The sequence below is a fragment of the Corvus brachyrhynchos genome, unplaced genomic scaffold, assembly GCF_000691975.1.
Source record: "Corvus brachyrhynchos isolate BGI_N302 unplaced genomic scaffold, ASM69197v1 scaffold87, whole genome shotgun sequence".
NCBI classification, from domain to species: Eukaryota; Metazoa; Chordata; class Aves; order Passeriformes; family Corvidae; genus Corvus; species Corvus brachyrhynchos.
In genome coordinates this window covers 1246124-1253604 of record NW_008239767.1, presented here as the reverse complement: position 1 = coordinate 1253604, position 7481 = coordinate 1246124, and the positions used below count along the sequence as shown (strand labels likewise).

At 39.2% G+C, this 7481-nt stretch overlaps 1 long non-coding RNA gene across 1 annotated transcript; it reads right to left on the bottom strand.

Moving 5' to 3' along the window:
- Window positions 1–999: 999 nt before the first annotated feature.
- LOC108448802 lies at window positions 1000–7479 on the bottom strand. Its single transcript, XR_001864829.1, has 4 exons — window positions 7412–7479; window positions 7115–7308; window positions 5701–5781; window positions 1000–4024 (listed from the first exon to the last, which is right to left on the bottom strand). It is a non-coding gene; the product is annotated as an uncharacterized LOC108448802 (long non-coding RNA).
- Window positions 7480–7481: the final 2 nt, after the last annotated feature.

Sequence of the window (7481 nt, the reverse complement as noted above, 5' to 3'; positions counted from 1 at the left end):
TACAGAATGAATCAGGCAGGTTTGTAAACATTTTAAGTACCATTCATATTTTCAAATGGTTTATATCTTTGCAGTTGTCACAGAAAAGATTTATTGAAGGGCTCAGCTTTGGCCTGACTTTGTTTCTATCAAAGGCAGGGGTTTCAATGTCTTCAGTGGCAGCAGATAGTTGACATCAAATCTTTGGGAAATCCCACCAATGATGTCTCCTGGATTTGAAGACAATGTGTGATACAAAGTTTCACACTGGGTTTGGGAGGTGGTGATGCTTGTTTCAGTTTTGTTTGGTTTTACTTACCTCAAGGCATTAGGAGCAACATGTCGCAGAAAAAGGATGGACTAATTATATTCTCATATCTGTTTGTACTAGAAGGGATAATTATAAGACTAATTCAGGAAAAAAACGATCTGCACATTAAAAAAAACCCTAAAGAATGTGTGCAAGCATGCTGTAAAGCAAAAAAAGGTTTGTAAATACAGCCATATCTAACATGCCAGAATTGTTACAAATATATCTCATTAGAATATACCATGCCTGCACACATATACAGGTTTTTTTGTTTGGGGTTTTTTTAATAGTGACAGAATTTCACCAACAAATGCTTTTTCAGCACAATGACTGTATACTGTTTACTATACAGAACCACACATTCCTGCAGTAATGGTTTTCAATGACGATTCTAAAGTAGCACTCTGGAAATTTATTTTTTTTTAAATAAGTGTTTAGAAGCTGCAATATATAAACTCCATTAAATTATCCATTATCTTTATTTCCTGAGTTTCCTTAACTGTTCCTTGAGTGCTATGACTGGACTGTGATAAATCAAGAAACGTAATTTATGACATAATTTCTGTCTGGTTGATATGTTTACTTACAGGTTAATATGTTTACTTACTACATTATCTAGCAGTTGATTTAGGATTTCCCGTTTAAATTACCCGGTCTATTTAGAGGCCTTATTTGACAGTGTTTCCCATTGCATTGTCTTTTTCTTCCTGTCAGCTGAATCAATCATTTATTAATATATTTATCATTAAATACACACAAAAACTGATAAGCACAGTTAGCCCAGGAAAACATATGCAAGGAAAATGGAAATACTTACTATATATTTACAATACTTCCTTGCTACAAAATAGCCAGTAAACTAACCTCTACATCCCTAGTACAGCCTTACAAAAGACTGTTTCATATTTAACATCTGACAGCAGATTCTTACCCAGAAGCAGATGCAGCCTCAGTGTAAAGGAAAGAGAAATTTCATTGCTGCAAGCTCAGGAGCTCTGAGCCAGACCACTGCAGCTACAGTTTGTGTTCTTTTGCATTCTCTCTACTTTTTTAGTTTGAGGCAGATGAACTGATTGCAGAGAAAATCTAAGCAAAGACTGAAGAGAGCTAGTAATGGGGGATTGAGAGAAACTGCTGGTTTTGTTTAGCTGGTCCAGAATGTCAACAGAACAGTAGGAGCTCTGACTTGAGCTGTTCAAAGTGTCATTAAATTACAAGTTCAGAAACATTGTTCCTGTGTTGTAGCAGCATTTTGTCTTTAGTCAAGGTGTACTCCTCGCATTTTCAATTAGGATGAACTTTATACAGTGTATAAACAAAAAAACCCCACAACTCCTTACATTTTAGGAACATAAATAAATGTACACCTACCACATTTAGAAATTTTTTTAACAACGATTAGATTTTAGCTGATCTAATTTGGCTTTTTCTAGTAATAGTCCCTACAGTTAAATTCTTACTGACTATTGACAGCAGGGTTTAATGCTGTGGGACAGAAAATACTCAATAGATAATTTTTTTTTCTCATTGTATGTTAGCAGAGAACCTATCACTAACCTAAACTTGTCTTAAAATTTATTAATTTAAAAAAAACCTTTTCCTCTGTTTGTGTCAATCAGATATAGTATTTCAGAGAACTGTGATGGAAATGCTTCTCTAGACTATCAGAAAAATAATAATCTAGATTTATGAATCACTTTCTTATATTTATGTGCATTTTACAATTTCAAAGGGTGATTCAGAACCTTAGCAGGATGAACTATGTCTTATAGCCACCCAACTCTCTCCATGAACAAAAGAGGATGCTCAGGGACGCTGGTTTCCTGTGTACACACAGCTAGTTCGGGCTGTAGCTAGGCTACCAGAAGAACACTTAGGGAACCCCTAGCTGCTCATTACCACCCCCACCATACATTTCCACCTCCCAGGTTCTGCCAGTGTAACTTGTCCGGTTGCTCCCCAACCAACCTGTGTTGAAATGAGCCAGGCCTACTCACTTTCGATGACAGGTCTTTGCAGGTGCGTTTTGGTTTGCCCAAACTGAAATAGAGAGTGACTTTTTGAAAGACTGGGCCAGTAGAATTGAGGGCAGCAATTTCCAGAGCATTTTTATGGTCAGAGGGGTGGAGGGGTCCCCTGACCTAGCAAAACTGCCACTGAAATGGGGCAGCACTGCAGGTGCTTTCTTGTCTGACAGCAAGAAGGCAGGACAAGTGCTGTAGTCCAAGTACAGCCAGTTCTGGCAGAAGCTAAATGAGACCTACTGCCCCAGCTACAGATTACTGCCCTGCCTCATTAGCTGGAGCTTAGCATTTCCCCAAACCCCTCACTATATCTCTTATGCTCTTAGCCTCATTTTTTAAAGTGGTTTGATTAATTAAATACCTCCAAATACTTGTGTTTCTAACCTAACCCACTTTGATAAGTAGTGAACTAGGGTGTGGCCACATAAATTGGTATACTGATAGACCTGACAGGGTTTCACCTGGTTTAGTGGTAGGTGAAGCAACGCCTGAGACCTTTGTTAAAGCCTTCTGAAGAGCAGCCATGTCTTCCTCTGCCTGTTTGATGTAAACCCCAATGTAAAAACCACTTCAGGGTGCCTCTCTTTTCTAACTTTTTTAGCTACTTCATTCTAGAAGTACTTAGACATGCTAGGAATAAATGTGGAAACCAGTGTATTCCAAGTACATTTCCTGCATTTGTAAATCAAATATTAACATCACACTGGAAACATGAGTGTATACTTACAGGAAGGGCTAACATAGAACTAAAGACAGAGTTCTGAACATAAGGCTACTTCAAGTAGAATTACTCAACAGAAGGTTTAAGATGACAGAATCACTTCTCTGGAATTCCTGAGTCACTGAAATCAGACTCTTTAATTAATTCAAGGTTTACTACTTTCAATACTAATTTATCTCAAAAGGTAGAATCTTTCTTGGCCCAGCTTCCGTACGCAAGCAGAACAGGTCAGACCTTAAACAAGGAAGAGAAAAAACATCGTGATAATGTTATTTGTCTCAGCTTAGTGTTCATATTAGTATTTAGAATGCCTCAGCTGGTGGCGTTGCTGAAGCTGAGATAGATGAAGGCCTTTGCTCTTGCTTCAGCAAATCATGCCAAACAATGAGCTTGTACATAATCGGCCATAAGTTGCCTCGTGGAATTATGTAATAGAGTAAGAGAGTTTGAACGGCAGACAGCTGCCTTATTTGACAATGGGCTGGATAACCATGTGGTGTGCTTCTCACTTAACTTCAATATGCAATTGACTCTCCAGGATGTGTTTCTGCTGTACTGCTGCATCAAGGCCTAGCAGACTTGTTAGTCACTGAACTCTCATTCTCTGATAAAATTCCATCTGAATGTAAAAAACCCACTTATTGTGAGGGTGGTCAGACACTGGAACAGGCAGCAAAGGGAGGCTGTGGAGATTCCATCCTTGAAGATATCCAGCTCTAAGCAACCTGCAGTATCTGACTCTGCTTTCAACAGAGGGTTGGACTAGACAATCTGCAGATATTCCTTCCCACTTCAATCATTCTGTGACCTTAAAAGTTCTGTGTCTGTGATTTTGAATGTTAACAACTAATCGGCTGATCATAGCATGAAAAAGTCCAAAATAGTCCAAGTTCTCTGCTGTATATGTTGTTAGTCCGCTTCTACTCCAACCGTCATTGATCAGGCTTGTCTTGACTTGTATGGAAACTGTGTACACCAGAGGCTCGGTTTCTGCAAATAATCAGGAGAAAATAATGGCAAAAAAAAAAAAAATCAGATTTCCAAATTTAACTGCCTAATATATGTGTGGAACAGACTGAACTTTTCTTGATTAGTATAGTAGAATAATTGGCTTTATTTTCTGCTTTGTAGTAGCTAGCTAGTAAATATCTGTTTTCTGCTATTCCCTGTAGTATTTGTGCAGAGGACTATTGAATGAAAGTTCAAGAGGTTTAAAGTGTGGTTGTAGTCCTTTGAGGTGGTGGAGATGTCCCTGAAACAGTGATAGAAGCAGCTTTGCTGAGTACTACAACATGTTCCAAAAGCTTAATAACTTGAAAAACATCATAATAGTAGTGTGGAGTGCTTGAACATTTTTCTTATTTGAAGATAAAACATAAAGCTGTTCTGAAATTTATTTTAAATAGTTTATGGAAGTTTCTTCCTACCAATTGAACTGCATGACAGATTTCTTTTCAAAAAAAGCTGTCACAGGTTATTTTTGCTTAAAAATAACAATTCTGAAGTAACAGAAATTTCTACACAGTGCCAGACATTGATAATGATAATAAAATATTTACCAGACTTCAGAGTGCCTATGTTTGAAAGAGTGGAACAAGAAGTGTGATGAGACTGCTTAGTTTGGATATCCGTAACCCCTTATCATCACCATTTGGAATTATTTGTGTACAGCCGCATACTCATTTAAAGGAACTGATGACAGTAATGTCCCTTTTGACAGTTCCAAGGCTATATTTCAGGGTGGCTCTGTAGTGCAAGCAGCATCCCTTGGACACAAAATGTGATGTAGGGCTACATTACTTTCATCTGTGTCCCTCCTAAATGCTATAGAAAAGTGGTGGTGCATTACAGTTGCATCCCCTAATTACTTATAAATAGAAGCAGTTGTGAAGTTAAGCTATAAACTAATTTCTATGACAACCAAAAATATGGTCAAAACATGGCTTTTCTAGCATGGCCTACATCTGTGGTACAGAAGTTTTCACCGCATATTGGAAAGCAGCATTTTTGCCTTTTTGCTCTGAAAACCTACAGTGTTTCTCCTGTTAATATCAGAGCTTTTCAGACAAGAGTCATCTTTCAACACCAGCAGGTCAGGTATGATGGAAAAAGACAACAGCTGCAGAAAGAAAAAACCACCTGATAATTCCTGTGCTTTTTAACTGAAAGCTGTAGCAGCAGGCCAGCCAGCCTGAACATAAATTCTGTTACAGAGAAAGCATCACACAGACACAGAGGGATGAGTATATGGGTAGGAAAAAACCAACTTTCTGCTATTCTCAGGTTTCCAGGAATTTCACCTATAACCTGCCACTGTCCAGAGATCTGACAGGACTTGCAGTGACAGAAAGCAAACAGAATAAATTTCTATTGACACAGAAAATACTGTGGGAGTGAAGAAAGAGACCAACTGGGCTCTTCTACCCATCAGCAACTCTCCTGAATGATTTCACCCTGAGGTGCAATGTTTCCATTGAACCTGAATTTGGTTCAATTGAGGAAAAAAGGCATCTGCAAATAAGTTACCAGCTCTACCAGTTCTTTCTCTTGCTGTCTCACTGCTAAAATTTTGCTTTTCCTTCATACTGCTCATTAGTTGTAGATAACTATAAATTAAGTGTCAACAGGATTGCTTCTCCCTTTCCCATAAATCCAGGGAAAATTACCTCTTCAAGTTTACTGGACTTCCTCTCTGCCTGTTACCAGGCTCCTACTGCTCTCATGGAATTGTTGTTGCTGTCTTCTAGCTGCAAATTTAAAGAAACTGGAGTGAGTGTGGAAATAGGGTGGGGGACAGTTTTAGAATTGAGCTTATGCATATGCAGGGAAAGAACTAGCAAAGGGTGCCTGGAAAGATGATGGAATCTGTGTTTGCAGAGATATTCTGAACTTGACAAAGTCTTCAGCTGCCTGCTCTAACTGAGCGGAGGGTTTTATCTGATGACCTCCTGAGACTCCTCTCAACCTGAATTATCCTGCAAGTCTAAAAGTAGGGAGAAAAGATGGAAGAGGAATATAACCAAATGAGGAAGGTAGCCACAGAACTAATCAAAAATTCTAATTCCCCCCACCCAAGTTATTTTGATTTGGAATGAGATGTGGGATTAATCCAAACTTTTTGGATGGCGTAGGAATAAAGCACTGCACTTGTGCATAATTCTCTTGTGGATGACATTTAATCTGTATTAACAGAGGCCTAGCTCTGTTTTCTCTTTCTGAATGGATGGTCCATAGTGAAGCTGTAGGGGGTTGCTTGCATCCTCCATTAAAGACACCTGGGGAAAATGCTGGCAAACAGGTGGGAAAAGAAACAGGGAAAAGTTAAGTTACAGAGTAATTCCAACCTGTTTCTTTCCTATGTTACTCAGTACTGAGGCAATACACTATATAAGGTGGGCCTGAATCTCTGATTAACACAGGCATTTCCTGCTAAAGGCCGTGTTTCCAGTCTTACCATGTGGAACTATACCACTCTGTACAAACTATTTAAATATACATGAATAGCATGTAAACTCTATAGCGGGTGTGACTCCCTAATTTGGTGGTTTACACATGTAACTGGGAGCAAACCCAGCTGAGTTCCTGCCCTGGTGAATTATTAGTACAAATTAGTTAATTAGTACAAATTGTTCAAGCTAAACAAAGCTGTTGAAACTGTATCAACAGTAGAATCTAACCTCTCCTGCTTCAGAGATACTGTAGTTTGTTGTCAAAATAACGTTGTGGGAGAACAAGAGGTATGAGTTCAAATGCCCCCAGGTAAAGAGGGAAAATGAGGCCTATAGCTGCCACAAGGATGTGTGCAGCCTAACTACAGCTCTTGGCCAAAAGGCAGGCGGCCAACCAGTTGGAAAACCTTTGGTTTTTGTTCTGCTTCTTCTGCAGGTACTTGAGAGGAATAGCTTAGTTTCAAACTGTTGACAAGTCAATCACTTTTATTTTTCTCATTAAAACTAAAAGAAAAAAAAAAAAGGTAGGTGGTATTTGATCATCAAATGAAGAATTGAATTTTTCTCATTAAAACTAAAAGAAAAAAAAAAAGGTAGGTGGTATTTGATCGTCAAATGAAGAATTGGTTACCCCAACTTGTAATGAAGTGTTTCTCTCAGCGGCACTAGTTTATCTTGCTAGTGATTTATCAGGGCCACGTAATGCTTGCATTTGGAGGATGAATGGATTTACACGGCAAAACAACCCCCCGGGCTGAAAAAGGGAGAACAGTAGCGATGGAGAAAGATTGCGGCGGATTTCAGTCGAGGAGGGGAAACTGGAACCTAGTGAAAGGAAAAAACGAAGGTAAATTTAAACAGCCTGAAATAATGCACCTGTACGAGGACCACTGCAGGGGTTTGTGAGCGGATGCTGTTCGCCGCTCACCGCACGCAACTTGCCCGACGCGCCCAGACCTCCGGTTCGCCTTCCCGACGGCTGATGGAGAATCCCGGGC